The sequence below is a fragment of the Lemur catta genome, chromosome 11 (genome assembly GCF_020740605.2).
Source record: "Lemur catta isolate mLemCat1 chromosome 11, mLemCat1.pri, whole genome shotgun sequence".
Classification (NCBI taxonomy): domain Eukaryota; kingdom Metazoa; phylum Chordata; class Mammalia; order Primates; family Lemuridae; genus Lemur; species Lemur catta.
Window position 1 is genome coordinate 21,210,049 of NC_059138.1, and position 15,309 is coordinate 21,225,357.

The 15,309-nt window shown below is 47.5% G+C and overlaps 1 protein-coding gene and 1 pseudogene across 1 annotated transcript in view; both read right to left on the bottom strand.

Moving 5' to 3' along the window:
- Positions 1-15,309, bottom strand: part of SND1 (staphylococcal nuclease and tudor domain containing 1) — a 416,716-nt gene that overhangs the window by 29,893 nt on the left and 371,514 nt on the right. The gene's annotated exons all lie outside the window — the stretch shown is intronic.
- On the bottom strand, positions 7,778-7,834 carry LOC123647854 (annotated as a pseudogene).

Sequence of the window (15,309 nt, forward strand, 5' to 3'; positions counted from 1 at the left end):
CTGGATTCTTGCTTACTATGACCTGGAGGGCCTGGGATAGCTCTGGCCTCTCAGAAATACAAAGAAAAGCCTGTGGGTAAAAGCCACCAATTATAAGGTTTGAGCGTTACACAGGAAGTAAGGATAAATGCAGCATGCCAGAGGCCAGATCGGCCTGGTTAATGACCCTGGCCCCCGCCCTCTGCTGTGTAGAGGTCGGGCTTCCTTGCAGCTGATTTTTTATTGCCAATGACAATTAAAATATGGCATCGCTTACACTCTCAGAGTGGAGGTCTAATGTGCAACAGCCCTCCTACACGCCTAGTGCAGGGCTGGAGTTTGTACCTGGGGACGTCTGGGTCACAATCAGCAGCCCTGCCCCATCTCCTGCCCTCCTCCCTCTGCGGTGGGCCCCAGCAATCCCCAGTGCAGAGATGCACGGGGGTCACATTCCTTCTTCCTCCACTTTACCCACTGCCTGTGGCACAGGCTCTTGATGCTCTTTTGGGCCTTGTGCTCAGCTCATAAAAGTTCTCAAATCCACTGCAGTGAGATCAGAGGCAAGACAGGTAGAAAGAAATATTAGTGACAGGAAAGAATAATATGTAGGATGGGTCAGCAGCTTGGCTGTTGATGTGACTCTCTGCCCACTTGCTTGACAGAAGCCAGGGGCCCCATTCATCTCAATTACTGCACTCTCTCCCATTTCAACCAAATGTCCCAAATACAATTCAGCATAATGAGGTCCTGGGAGCCAGTGGGTGGCCCTCAGCCCTACTATTTGCCCAGGTTGATTTTGCCCTGTTCTTAGGTAGGAAATAGCTGTCCTGTGGTCCCACAGCGGGGCCAGGGTGGCCGCCTTAGCCCTGCCCCACCTCCCAGTTCTGTTGTGCTAACCAGAATTCCACTGACACCTGCCCTGCACTCCATGTGGGGAACACTCCTCCAAAGTAGGTGTGTTCTGAGATGGAGAGAGGAAATGAAGATGCTCAGTGTCTCCCGGCTAAGATTTCCCAGAAGTCACAATTGAGCTTTTAAAGAGAATCCCTTTAATTTGGAGGAAGAACACTGACCTGGCCCTCGCATAAGCTAGCTGCCTCTTTTGATAGTGGAAACTCGGATGTAGCTGCTGCTGTCACCATGGCTTCTCCCACTGTGGACTTCCTGCCACACTGCCCATGGAAAAAGCTTCAAGACACCTGCCACCACTGCCACTCACTGTAAATACTGTTTAAGCAATCTGATTTGTTTTAATGCTATCTGGAGTTGTTCTCAATGCCCGCTGATCCCGAGCTGCCGCCTGGAGCCAGTGGGCAGGAAAATGCAGAGTGGGAAGGTCAGGAGCAGCAAGCAGGAAGGGAAAGGCCAGGCCCATCCTTTATTGTAAGCAGGTGCTCACAGAGAAGTTGCAGGGAGGACAGGAGAAAAAAAGGACTCAGAGGAGATTCTCAGCATCTTGTATCTTCTCAAGAGAAAGTATATCTGATGGTGCTCATGCTCCCATCTCATCAACCTCATTTCCACTGACTTTCCTTCAAGGTCCTTCTGCTGTGGCCCAGCTGATCTGCTTGCTGTGTGAACTGCCCAACCCACCTCCTGTAGCCCTGCCAGTCCCTGATGCCATGAACCTGCATCATGGCTACCAAGGCAGACAAGCAGCAGCCCCTGCACTGCCAAGGGAGGCAGAGCCCACTGAGAAAGAAGTCTGTACATCTACCAGTAAAGGAGCATTGAGGTAACCTCCCTCAGGAAGATGTTGCTCAGGAATGCAGAAGGAAAACATGTGCAATTGCTCGCATGGTGCAACCCACACTCACCACTTCTGTCTTCCAGGAAGCCTTCCCTGATTCGCTCTTCCTAGCAAATAATTCCACCTTAGTGCTCATGCTCTGTCCTACATCAGCTCGCTCTTGTTAACCCAATACCTTTTACATATTAAGCCCTCTAAATAAGGCTGTTTTCCTGTTTCTTTGAAACCCAACCTCAATCCCCACAGCCTGGTCATGTGCAGCAGGATTCTAGGCGGTGTTTGATAAAGAGAAGGTGCTGGATGGAGAAGGATCCTGGACTCCTGGGGGAGACTGTGCTTGGCAGGGCTCTTTTGTTTCTGGGCAGCACCTTCCAGGTGGCTATATTCCTGGTTGCTGTCCAGAGCTCTCCTAACAAAGGCAGCTTCCAAGGCCAGGCAAGTGGCAGGAAATGCACGTTAAAGTTATAATAGAGAACAATGTACACTGCAACGGAAGAGGGTGGTGGTTCAGTGTTGCATGTCCCGAAAGATACAGCAGGGCTGGAGGAGGACTAGGGATGCCTAGTTGAGCTGATTAAAGAGATGGGAATATCCAAAAATGATCAGGATTCTTCAAAATGAAAAGACAAATGCTGAGGGAACTAAGAATGCATAAAAATCATTAAGAGTATGTAAAGAAACTGAGGACTCATTGTAATCAATCGACCAAGAAATAGTTATTTGGCATCTACTAAGTAGTAAAAGCATTGCATTAGGCACTGCAGTAGATCTTAAAAGGAGAAAAAAACAACCTCTATCTTCAAAGAGCCTAAGATTGATAAAGCCACATCATGTCAGTTAGTGACAAAAATGCCATGTAAAACACATAACTGCTGAGTGATACAGCCAGCAAGTGCTACATGGGTTCAAAGAAGAGAGCCAGCTCTGATGGCTGGAGGGTTGGGACACTCTTTAGGGAGGAGCCAGGCCTTAAAGGATGGGACTTCACAGGTGGAGAGACAGGCAAACACATTCTAGCTTAAGGAGTGATGTCAGTGATGCTTTAGAAGCAATGCATAACTGGCAGGGTAGGAGAAGGGATGAGGGTGGAATTTAGGGACAGCGGTGCTGGGGTCAGTGGAGGTACAAGCAGACATTAGAGAGAAGATGATGGAGAGAGGCCAGGAGGAGGTGCAAGCAGCTCAGAGGAAAAGCTGGAGAGGGCTGACCTTGAGGGTGGGTAAGGGGGCAAGCCAGAGCCCAGCTCCCTGCTGGGACAGATCTGGGACGGATGAACAAGGGGCTGGATTCTGTACATTCTTAGGAAGGCAGGAAGGAAAGATGGAAGGAGAGGGATCCTTTTATAATCACGATGTTTGGGAGAATGGAATGGAAAGAAATGAAAATGCATGGTGGTAGTTTGTTAATGGACCATGCTGAACTAGAGTCAGAACGTACAGAAGAGAGATCAAAGAAGTCAGAAAGAAAAAAGGCTGAAGGCCCAGCCTTTTCCAGACTTGGCATGAATTTTCACTCCTTCCCTGCATAAAAGATAAGAACAATGCTTTGTGCCTAGTCCCACCTTCACCCATCTGCCTCAATTCCAACATTTTCCTCCTGGTTTTGGAGACCATAGGCATTGGCAGAACTGTACAGTGGTAACCAGTGAAGGCTCTCAAGCCAGACTATCCAGGTTGAAATTCAGCTTCTGCCATTTAGTGACCCTGGGCGAGCTATTTTAAGTCACTTTCTTCAGTTTCTTCAAGTTGTAACATAGGAGTAATGAGGCTGAGTACCTCCCTCACAATGTTTAAATGAGTTAGTACACATAAAGCTCTTAGAGAAACATCTAGTGCACAATAAGCACTTAATAAATGTTGGCTCTTCTTATTGGGTTAAGCACAGGTAGTGAGAACAGAAACGTATGTTGAGTGTACTCAGGGCACAGAGTGACCAAGCTCTGTGGTTCTTTACGGGAAAAACTGTAGGCCTTTGGCCAATGTAAAGCTCAGCTTGTTCACTCCTAGCCTTGGCAGTAGGTCAGGCCTCTGTGACTTCCAGAACCACATGGGAGCCTTCCCCTGAGAGGGGAGGGTGTGAACTGGAGGCTTTGAGTCCTGGCCTGGCAGCCAGGCTAAGGGACTGGTGCCTTGGGCAGATGCTGCCTGCACAGTCCTGGATGAGCACTGGCCACTGCACTGTTTGGCAGCAGCTTTCAATACCTAGACGGAAATGTGGATCTGCTTCTCTGGTCTCATGACCACCACCTCCTATCTGCCTTATGCTGCATGGTCTCTTTGATCTGGGCTAACCGAACTCTGTGTTCCTTCAACAGACACTGAAGTTTCATGTCTCTGACTTTGGACGTGCTGCGTGTGGTAGAGATCTGTCTCCCAGTATCCATTCTGTCCTTTTTCTTTTCCTTTTATTCCAGGCATCTTTTTCCTTTTATTCTAGGCTTTTTATTGGCCAGCTTTACATTTCCCAGTCTCCTTTCTCTTTGGTCACACCATTGAGATGTGACAGAAATTTCTGGGTGAGACTTTTAGGAAAGCATTTACTATTGTTGTGCCTCCTCCCTGTCTTTGGCTTCCTGATGGAAAGGAAGAGGTGAATGGCTGGAGCTCCAGACACCTTGGACCTTGAGAATGGAAGCCCTGTGCTAAGACTAGCTGAACAGGAGAATAACGGGGCTTGGATCCCTGCTGACACCATGAGTCACTGTACCAGTTCTGGATTGCATATCTCTGGACTTTTTTTTAATGAGAAAAGAGTAGGCTGGGTGCAGTGGCTCATGTCTATAATCCCAGCACTTTGGAAGGCCGAGGTGGGAGGATTGCTTGAGGTCAGGAGTTCAAGACCAGCTCGGGCAAGACAGTAAGACAACAAAAAATTTAAGAGTCAGCTGGGCATGGTGGTGTGCACCAGTAATCCCCAGCTACTTAGGAGGCTGAGGCAGGAGGATCGCTTGAGCCCAGGAGTTGGAGGTTGCACTGAGCTATGATTAGGCCACTGCACTCCAGCCTGGGTGACAGAGTAAGACCCTATCTCTGAAAAAAAAAAATAAAATAAAAATGAGGAAAGAGTCAACTTCAGTCTTGTTTAAGCAAATGCTGTTTTTGATATTTATCACCAGCAAGGGAATATAAATCCTAACTGTTGCACTGGTATCTCTCTCTAGAATGCATCCTTCCTCTACCCTAGCCTGGCAGAGCATCCTTACAGACTCGGCCTAAGCGGTACTTCCTCCAGGAAATATTTTCTGAATCCCCAGTTGTGCACCACAGATCTTATAAAGCAGTCCCCTCTCGTCTGCAGTTTTGCTTTCCACAGGTTCAGTTACCCATGGTCAACAGTGGTCCAAAAATATTAAATGGGAAATTCCGGAAACAATTTGTAAGTTTTAAATTGTGTGCCATTTTGAGTAGTGTGATGAGATCTTGTGCCCTCCTGTCCAGGACATGTATCATCCTCTGTCCAGAGTGTCCAGGCTGTAGACACTATCTGCCCGTGAGTCACTTAGTAGCCATCTTGGTTATCAGATTGACTGTCATGTACTGCAGTGCTTGAGTTCAAGTTACCCTTACTTAAGAGTAGCCCCAAAGCATAAGAGTAGGGATATTAGCATATTGCTATAGTTGTTCTATTTTATTATCATTACTGTTAATCTCTTATGTGCCTAACATATAAGTTAAACTTTATCATAGATGCATATGTATAGGAAAAAACATAGTACCTGTAGAGTTCAGTACTATCTGCCATTTCAGGCATCCACTGAGGGTCCTGGAATGTATCCCCTGTGGGATACAAGGAGGACTACTGTACCACCCTGTGCTCTGATTGTTGATGAGCTCCTGAGCATCCAACTCCTTGATGGCAGAACACACAGCTTGACTTTGTGGCCCTAACTCCAAGCACGGTACCTGACACACAGTAGAAGGTCAATACGTGTTTGTTAAGTGAATCTAATGAAAAGGAAATACAGATGCCAATCACTGGCACTTATCTATTGATTTGTCTTTGCTTTCAAGAATGTTTGATTCAAAGAACATAAAAGGAAGATAATCTCTGAGAAACAAGGCCCTTTCTTCTTTTGTTACCAATCCAAACGCAATCCCTGGCATATAGCATCTGGGGCAAAGGCCTGCTCATTATGGCTGTACCTTTCCCACTACGGCCCCTGAGCACAGGTTCTGTCCTACAGCCAGGCTCGGCAGGGGGTGGATCATAAATGCTCTTTACTGAGGCTCTGCAGTTGTCCAATTCCACATCTGAAGGAAAGACCAATAGTTTCTTGTTACAGGGAAGAGGGGAAGAGAATTAACATTTATTGAGTACCTGCTGTGTGCCACACATTGAATTAGGTTTGCAGAACGTTTGCACACGTTCTTTTACTTAATCCTTACAGCCATTTTGTGAAGTGGTTAAGTCTCATTTTACTGATAAGGAAATGGGGCTAAGAGCAATTAAAGAACTTGCCCAAGGTTATTCAGTAAGTGGAGAGGCCAGAATTTGAACTCAGTCCTGCCTAATTCCAGAGCCTGGCTCTTGTCACTAACCAGTGGGCAGAATGATTCTGCTGACATCTGGGAGACTCACTCCCAGATGTCGAAGTTTTCTGAAGTAGCTGAGGGGAGGCTCTGGCCCAAGGAGGGGGATGAAAGCATGCTGAGCGAGGCCAGGAAGTGGACCTGGGGAAAGGCATCTGTCTTCCTGCTGGCCCTGGTTGCTGTGCCCTCAGATCGAGGGGTGATATGTCACTATAAAGGAAAAGTCATTAAGAAAGCTGTGATCCCCCTCAGCACCGATTTGCCTGAGCTCTTCTCCCCAATGAGCCCACGCTGAGCACTCTAGTTAACAGTGTTCTGGGCTCATTATCCTCTGGGATTCGTTGAGTCTCTTCTCTGTTGGTTGTGCAGCATGAGCCCAGCCACAGGAACTCACTGTCACCTCCCTGACTGCCTGGGAGCTGCTGGCTGCACTGTCCTCCTTGGGCCTGCATCGCAGGTGGTCAGCCTAGGGCAGCACCTTGCCATGAGGCCAAGAGGTTCCCATTTCATTCCTTCCCACTGCCCTGCTCTGCAGAGGAATGCTACAGCATATGTCCAGAGAGGGGCTCCTTTACATTCCTGCGGTGGGAACAGCCGCCACACTGAGATAGATGACAAGAACAAGGAAAACTGTGGTCCCACGGAGCTGCCTGGGGCAGGGGTGCAGGCTGTGGAGAAGGCAAAGCGGAAGGATGAACAAAACCTGGCACACCTCCCTGCCTCAACCCTGACTGCATCTGCCTTTTCTTATCCTTTAACCAAAACAAAATCCTTCTGGCTTCCCCAACTGAAAAAACTAAGTTTGTAATTGAAAAGCCCAGAGAATTTATTGCTGTGGAGATGAGGAAATGTAAAACTCATAACCATTCTGCAGGCCAATAGATCAGGCAGATATCCCTCCTATTAGAATGAGTCCACACTGCAGATATCCATCTTATTCAACCACATGGTTAAGAAAGGCTTTCCCCACATCACAGAGGTGCTGCGTACGGTTTTCTGCTCACCTTCCTGAGTACATTCATCAGCCCATTTTGTTTCCTCTGTTGAGATCGGCCTCAGAATTACAAACTGCTGAGAGGCAGCAGAAGTTTTAAATTAAGTATTCATGGGCGTAGGTGAGCTCGGGAAATGATGGTGGGTCACGAGGCAGGCAGGAAGATTTAGTGCTTCATGTAGGGGAAAGGCTGAGGCTCATCAACAAGTCTGGATCAAGCCTGGGGACGGAGGAGCCACGGAGAGGAAGAGGAGAAAGAGGGCCGGAGAGGAGGAATTTAAAAGCTCTTTGGTCAAAGGGCCAGACACGCCACATGACAAAATGAAAATTATTGGAGACTTTGAATCACTGCTAATGCCAACCTCCGTGCAAGGCATAAATATCTGCTATGCAGAACAATCTACGTGCGAGGTGAGGACCTTGGTAGGACAGTCAGCCAAGTGCTCCTGCTCCCTCCTCTTCCCTTCGGGCATTTCCAGACGCACCTCTTCCAGCTAGTTCTTCTTTTCTTTTTTTTTGCATGGTGGGGGTTTTCCGGTCCGGAAAACCTGCTAGACAAATTCTAAAAGAGCTGTAACACTTCTTCCAGCTAGTTCCACGTCACCAGCACTTATCACAGATACAGTACAGCCAGGGTTGTCTTTAAGGACCACCGACCTCTGTTCCTCTGCTACCTGTGGGCAGGACTTCTTTCCACCCCACTCTGGTTTGCTTTAGAGGGGAAATGCCTCTCTCTGTTCCCTGCTTTCCTGCCACTGGAGGGCTGTCCCCTGGACGAGGCACCAAGGCCTGTGGTATTTGGAGCTCCGAACAAGCATGCCTGCATACACGCTGCTGCTCCATCTGACCACCACGTGGGTCACTCACTCAGCCCCAGAAAGGACGCCCAGGAGACCGCAGATGACTTACTGACAGCGGCCTTAACGGTGATCAGTGGTGCTGGGAAGACGGACAGCAGCAGGCCCAGTTCTCTGGGGGCCTGCCCCCTGCACCAGCCATTCCCATTACCTTGTTTTATTTTCTTTTATTGCAGAGCAGCTCCAGTGTGTGGGCAATAAAGCTTTGACTGCTGCACACACAGGCCTGGGGTAGGGGAGAGCTCAGTTGGCTAAAATAGGGCAACATGGAGAAAGGAGGCCCAAGCAGGAGCTGATTCTAGCAAGCTTATCTCCAGGGAAGCAACACCAGAGAATCCTTCTGTAGTTTGAAAGGCCCTTTGAGGACTAGCGGAAAAAGGAACCACTGTGAAACTAGGGCTTCTCCCCGGTTTCCCATTCATTCAGGTTCCCCATCCTCCGCTTCGGGTTTTACAAGGTTCACAACCCCAGGAAAAACCTCATATCTCTTAGCTGCTACAGTCCACGCTCTGGCTCCTGGGTTGATCTCTTCCCCCACTGCCCAGACATTTCACCTTTGTCTTTTGAACAATTTTGTGTTCTACAGTCTTCCAGGTAGTGGGGGGGTGGGGGGAGGAGGGAAATATTACCCTCCAAAATGACTGGCCTCCTGCAACAGCTGTCCTTGAACCCTGAGAGTCATTCAGACCTTGAAGGGAGGGCAGGCAAAGGGGAGAGAACTAGCTGGCACAGCTTTTGACAGAGGTGGGAAGAGGCAGCTCTTCACTTAAGCGCCAGCAGCCTTGGGAAATGGACGTGCTGGAGTGGCTGAGGCTAGAGAGGGGCTTCTTGAAGTTTCAGGTACATGCTTGTAGGGGATAAAAGAGGCTTTAGGGAGAGGAAAGAGAAGCAGCTAGCTGGCTTACTGCCAAGACACGGGGTGACAGAACCTCTTGCAGCCCCAAATGGTTTACAAACATAGAACCTTTGCCAAAACCTGTCCTTGTCAATTTTGAAAGCCTTAAAACCCCATAATTGCCTCTCTAATGAGACCTGCTAAAGAGACCCTTCCCCAGCAATTGTCTACAACACACTTATTTAAGCTGGCTACTCCCTACTCAATATACATTAAAAAATTTTTTTATTAAATTCATTTGATTTATGCTCTATTTTATATCAACCAGTTTAAGATAATTATGTGTCAATTCTGTATGCTCTAGACCTGCACTGTCCACACAGTAGGCACTAACTCTAAACTGGGAGTTCCTAAAGAGTAGGGGCTGGGTATTGGTCTTTTCCACATAATTTTCACGACTGTAATTCTCCTGCCCCAGGGAACCCATCAATGTAACACTGAAATCCCAGGGGGAATGATTTTCAGTGCACAAAAGTAGGGTGGGATACAAGACTGCATTCCAGACACAGCCCATCGGGCCAGCCTTTGGACAAGGAGATGAATTTCGTCTGATTTCCCTTGACGGACGAGTTGTGTTCAGCAAACAGCTCGGCATGCAGCTGTCACTCTGATGCTGAGCTCTGACAGGCATCAATCAGGCTGCGGTGTGAGCATGCAGATACACATACAGGCCTCATCACCATCCCTGGCTTGGAGGACAGCTCTGTCTGGGGCCAGGATGGCTACACCCACTCAGCGGATGCTGCTGAGAGGAGACTGTACCAATGGGGGAAAGGAGACAGGATGGAGCTTCTTCAAAATGCCCATTCCTGGGCAGGAAGACAAGCTGTGACAATGAAGCGGAGTCAAAAAGGGAAGGAGAGACAGATCCAACCTTGACAGACAAGCTGCCAGGATGGGAGCATGTTCCAATAGCTGAGATGAGCAAATAGGGGCGTTAGGCTCCAGCTGGACACAAATGGCCTGTGATCTGTAAGCCCGAGCAAGAGGAATGGATCACTGGCAGCTCCCCTGTGCTCGATGTACCCTACCTGAACCGAACGAAGGTCGTTGTTACCTCCCTTCTCACAACTCTGATATCAGCTTCTATCAACTTCATCTGCTTCAAGAAGAGCCCACTTTGCTGTTAGGAAAGTCCTCTTTCAAGTGAAAACCCTCTAACCTGAACTTCGTCCTACTGGTCTAAGCTTTGTACTCTGAAGCAATTTGGAACAAATCTATTCCTCTTTTCTTACTTATCAGTGGGTGACTTTTGGTAAGTTCTCTGAACCCAAATATCACTTAGCTCAGAGGGCTGCCTTGAGGACAAAATGAGAAAAGACCCGTTAAACGACATGGGGACAGTGCTTAGCAACAGCAAGTACACGGAAAGTGTTCGTTCCCTGCCTGCTTCCACATAACAGCCATTGGTATTATTAATGTTTGCTCTGTCTTTTCTTTCCATTGCTAGTGATTTCCATTACTCACTGGACCTGAATCCCATATTCTACACCAGCCAGATCCCTTGCTAGGAATGCCCCTCCATTTAACAAGAACCCCCTAAAAACACAGTGCTCAGAACTGAAGACAATATTCTAGATGCTGTTTAGGCAGTGCAGAATAATTACCTCCTTCGATCTATACTATTTCTCTATTAATGCAATTTTTATCAGTCACTTCCCACTGTTGTTAGCACACAGTTTGTAGTAAACAAAACCCCCTGGGGTAATTTTCAAATAAATTGCCATCAAGCTAGGTCACCTTCATCTTGTAATTGTGTAGCTGATTTTTCAACTTAAACACAGGATGTGGCATTTGTTACAACCGGTAAATTACATTTCACATTGTAAGTTGCAGCCCATCTCTCTCCATACTTGTAAGAAATTTTGAAGCTTGATTTTCTGTTCTAACAGAAAAAGTCTTGTTCATCTCAAATGTCTTTCTGGACCTCTGCCTAAGTCTTGGAAAAGGCGAGCCCAGGGGCAGAAACAAACTTGCACGATGGCTCCAAAATGCGCCATGTGCAAGGATCTGGTGAGCACTGCTGAGAAGGAAGATCCCTATGGAACCTGTGGGAGGCCCCAGAGGCAGATCACGTGGGCAGAACCTGGGAAGGACCAGGCCTGAACTCTATGCTCTGGGAACGCTCACCCACCTCCTTCATACTTACTGGACCTGAGGCTTTCACACAAGTGTAGCTACTGCCATTTACACAGACCCAGGGATGGAACTAGCACAGTCTACACTCAGAATGTAGGCAAGGCAGAGAAGAGCTCAGAAATATCTAGGAAGTGGTGTTGCCTCCCAGAGCCCCTCATCTCAGCAGCTCTGCCTATCTTCCTAGAACAACGGTTCTCTCAGATAAGTACAGAAACTCTCTGGAGAAGACTGGCTGGGCCACAGGTAGATGGCTGTGGGAACACAGAGAAGGATCTTGGCAGAAGCACAGAAAGTGGATTTGCGGGTGATAAGATAAATGGAAGAGGGATTTGGACCCAAAGACCAGGGGAGGGAGAGCCAAAAAATCAGCCAGAAACTTGAGGCTAAAGTGAGCTTTCCTCCTTAATTGCTCCAATGGCAAAGATGCTGGGAATCTCAGGAACACATGTGATTTATTTGGGGTCCAGCTCCCCAGATTTTACATGGCAATAAAGCCCTCTTTCTAGATGATGGATCAGCAGTAATGAATTCCTTGCCACAGTGTGGTAACTGAATTGTTCAAATCAGTGAAGGTAAAACTAGCAGAGGTTTTCTTTTCTTGGTATCAGAGTCGATGCTGTCAGTGTGGGCTATGTGGGGAAGAGGGGTATGGAGAAAAACAATGAGGTAGGGGATTCTTACTGCACTTTTTCCTTCATGACCTGCCAGATCACATTGATTCAGTTTGTCTACAAATGATATAAAAATGGAGTAAAGAGTGCCAGAAAATATGGCTTTTGCAAAAATTCTTTGTCTCCATAGGGGCATTCAAACAGAAAAAACCTCCACATGCAAAAAAGAGGAAGGTGGAAAAGAAAAGGGAGACCTGGGTATACTGAGTATTCCATGCCTCATCCTGGAACTCCTCCTTTGCACACACCCTGGCTCAGCCTTCTTATGAGCACTGGGGGAAGCAATCATGCATTCCCTGGGGCCACCTGCCTAGGACAGAGAATGTTACTGAGGTCAATTCTTTGTGATTCAGAATGCAGTGTTCTCTGGGAAACCCTTCCCTTGAGTGTGTTCACCCCAGCGCCCCCAGATTCAGCCCAGCTTCATTTGATCCTAAGCTATCATCTCAGAATCTCATTCACCTTCACATTGCCCCAGAGATTCTGCACACTGTGGTGCTCTAGCAAATTCTCCCCCTATAATTCTACTTATTATTATCATCCCCATTTTATGGATGAGGAAGCTGAAGGTTAAGAGTTAAGTGCTTTATGTCTAGGGCGATGCAGCTAGTAAGTGAAAGGGCTAGAATTCAAAAGTAGGTCTCTGATTCCAAAGTTCATGCTTCTAACCCCATTGTGCCATCTTGCTGCAATGACACGTCACTAGACTTGAAGCTCCTCGAGTCTTCTGGTCTTACCAAAAAGAGGTGGTGCTTGGGGAGCTGAATGTCCTTAGAACCATGGTGGACCTGAGGGGCAAGGGAAGGAAGAGGGGAACTGGTGGGCACTGTGTCAGGATGGCACCTAAAAAGGAGACTGTCCTTGCCGGGAGGCCTTGGAGGCCTGGGGTGGAGTGGGGGTAGCTTGGGGAAATGAGCTGTTAAGAGAGGAGGTCTCAGGACGAAGGAAGCTGGGAGATGACATGGAGGAGCAGGGACTTGTTTCTTTTATCCAGAATAGAGAAAACCTTCTGGTGGACTTGACAGAGTGACATATCAATCATGGAGCCCTCCACAGCATTGTGAAACTCAGGCCTGGAGGGAAAGGGAAGAGTGAACATTGTACGGGCTGAAAAATCCTGTAGGTTTTGCCCCTATAAGGGTAGCAAAGAAAGAGGGGTGACAAGGGAAGGCTGGGGCAGTAGAACTTGAAGGGGAAAGGCTCTGGACCCACTTCCACCTCCTGCGATGAGTGCAGGGCCCAAGTATCCAAGGCTGCTTAGACGAAGCTCTGAAAGGCTCTGCAATGCTGTTAACCCAAAGGTCCTGCTCTTTAGCAGACAGAAAGATGGATAAAAACCCATGTGAATGGTTGGAAGAAGGAGCTGTTAACCAGAGAGCATAATCTCTCTACTAACTGAAAGTGCACTGTGCTGAGCCAGTGGGGTAGAGAAGGCACACAGGAGAGGAATGATACATGTTCACCCTGAATCACTTAAGAACTCCATGTGGACCCTCTTCTAATAACTTTCTGCTCTCTTGCCCTCCAAAACAAAAACTGGTCCTGGCAGTGCTCTCCCCAGCCATGCAGCTGGCCAGGCGGCCACTGGGAAGCTGTTTTCAGGGGCAACACCTTCCCCCTCTTCCTCTGTTCCCAAGGCTGTTCCCAAACAGGCTGTGTGTTTCCCCAGTTCATCCCACTCTTTCCAATCAGTGCTAACTGAACCATTTAACTGAAAGACAATAACATTTGTCGTTTCAAACCATTAAGAAAAGTGGCTCAGTTGAGGCAGCAAGCATGAGGCCTGCTCTGGCATTGTAATACACACTTACAAACATGCCCACGAATGCCCATAAGGCACACTCACCATGTAAACGTGCACACAACTAACAGAGCTCAAGGAGAAATTCTGCAAAGCATAGTCAGGAAGTGTCAGACTGTCTTTCTCAACAGGGTTTCCTGAATTAAAAAAAAAAAAAAAATTGCTGCCAATTCTCATTTGGGGCCTGGAAAATGCAGCTGTGGTCTCATGGCCCTCTAGAGCTTCTGCTTCTTACATTCTCTGTGGTCCAGATAGGAATGGAGAAGAGAAATGCAGACCTCAGATCCCACTGTACTTGGTGACAGGAGAATGTTTAGGAGAGGAGGAAAGGGAGGGAGAAGGAAGAGGTCCTCCCTCAAGCCCCTGTTGGCACCATTTCCTTGTAATCTGTCCTTATCAGAAAAGGTGCCTATAAGCAACAGCAATGCAGAAAGAGAAGTTGAGGGGACACAAAAGTTTACTGTCAAAAAGAACGTCCTCTCCTACAGTTTCAACGCAGGGCCGTAAGGCTCAAGGAAGAAGAGGAGAAGGCTCTGGAGGAGCAGAGCTACAGGCAAGGACAAGGTACTTGAGATGTCGTGCTGCTCTGGTCCTCATGGGCTTTGGTGAGAGGAAAAGTGAGAACAACAAGGAAGAAGGGGTAGAACAATGACTAGTGAGGAAAGAAAAGGAAAAGAGCACAGAAGAAGGTAGGGAGGGACTGCAGACTGATGTTAACACTCTGGGCAGGACAGACTGTATTTTCCCCCGACAGTGACTTAATATAGTTAAGTGGAAACAGCTCAGGGCAGATGTTAGCTCTGCCACTTCTTTATGCCCATGCGACTTTAAGGTAAGCCGTTTAACTTCTCTGGGTTTGTGTTTCTTCAAGTCTAGATGGGGAATGGGATTAGATCTCTGCGCTTCCTTCCATCTCTCAAATACCTGATTCTGACCCTTGGCCCTGCACCTTGAAGTAGCTTGCTCAATTCCATCCACACGCACATGTTCCAGTCCTGCTGGCACCAGGGCCGAAACTGCTTGGTGCAGCTCTCTGCTGTCTGACTTTCAGGGCCTCTGGCTCATCTAATTTGCCTCTTTTTGAGCTCTGAGGTTGTGCCAAGCAGGGCCGCCTCTTCTGCTACAGGGTTCCAAGACTGATGTCTTCCCCCTTAAAGTCCCGTAGTACAAGACCAAACTACTCAAGTAACCAACAGTTGCTGGATTACAGTCTGTATGCTTTGGGGGATCAGAGAGAACAGAAGAGATGCTGTTAGGATGAAGACAGGCAAATGTTGGTCTGAGTGTTAAAAAGGGGAAAAAGAAAGAAGCAAAAGGAAAGGAAAGATGGTGAATTCCACAAACCACGGGTAAGAAAGCGTGCAGTTTGTCTCAGACCAAATTCCAGAACCATTTGTTGAAACATGGTTTATGAGCTCTTAGAAAATGAAGGAAATAATGGTTAAGAGATGATGCATGTTTATAAAAAATAAGTCTAACCTCATTTACTTTGTAGGTGGGATCACTAGTCTGTAAAACAAGGAATCTATCTTAAACCTGCTTTTTCCCCGTCACTGAATTATTTTAGGTGGGCCAAAGAGAGGGCACAAAATGAAAACCATAAACTGACTTATTCCCTTTTCAGTTATCTCTCAGCTGATTATGTTAAAGACAAAAGTCTCAGTTTGCAGCATTTGTCTTTAGCACCTCTTTAA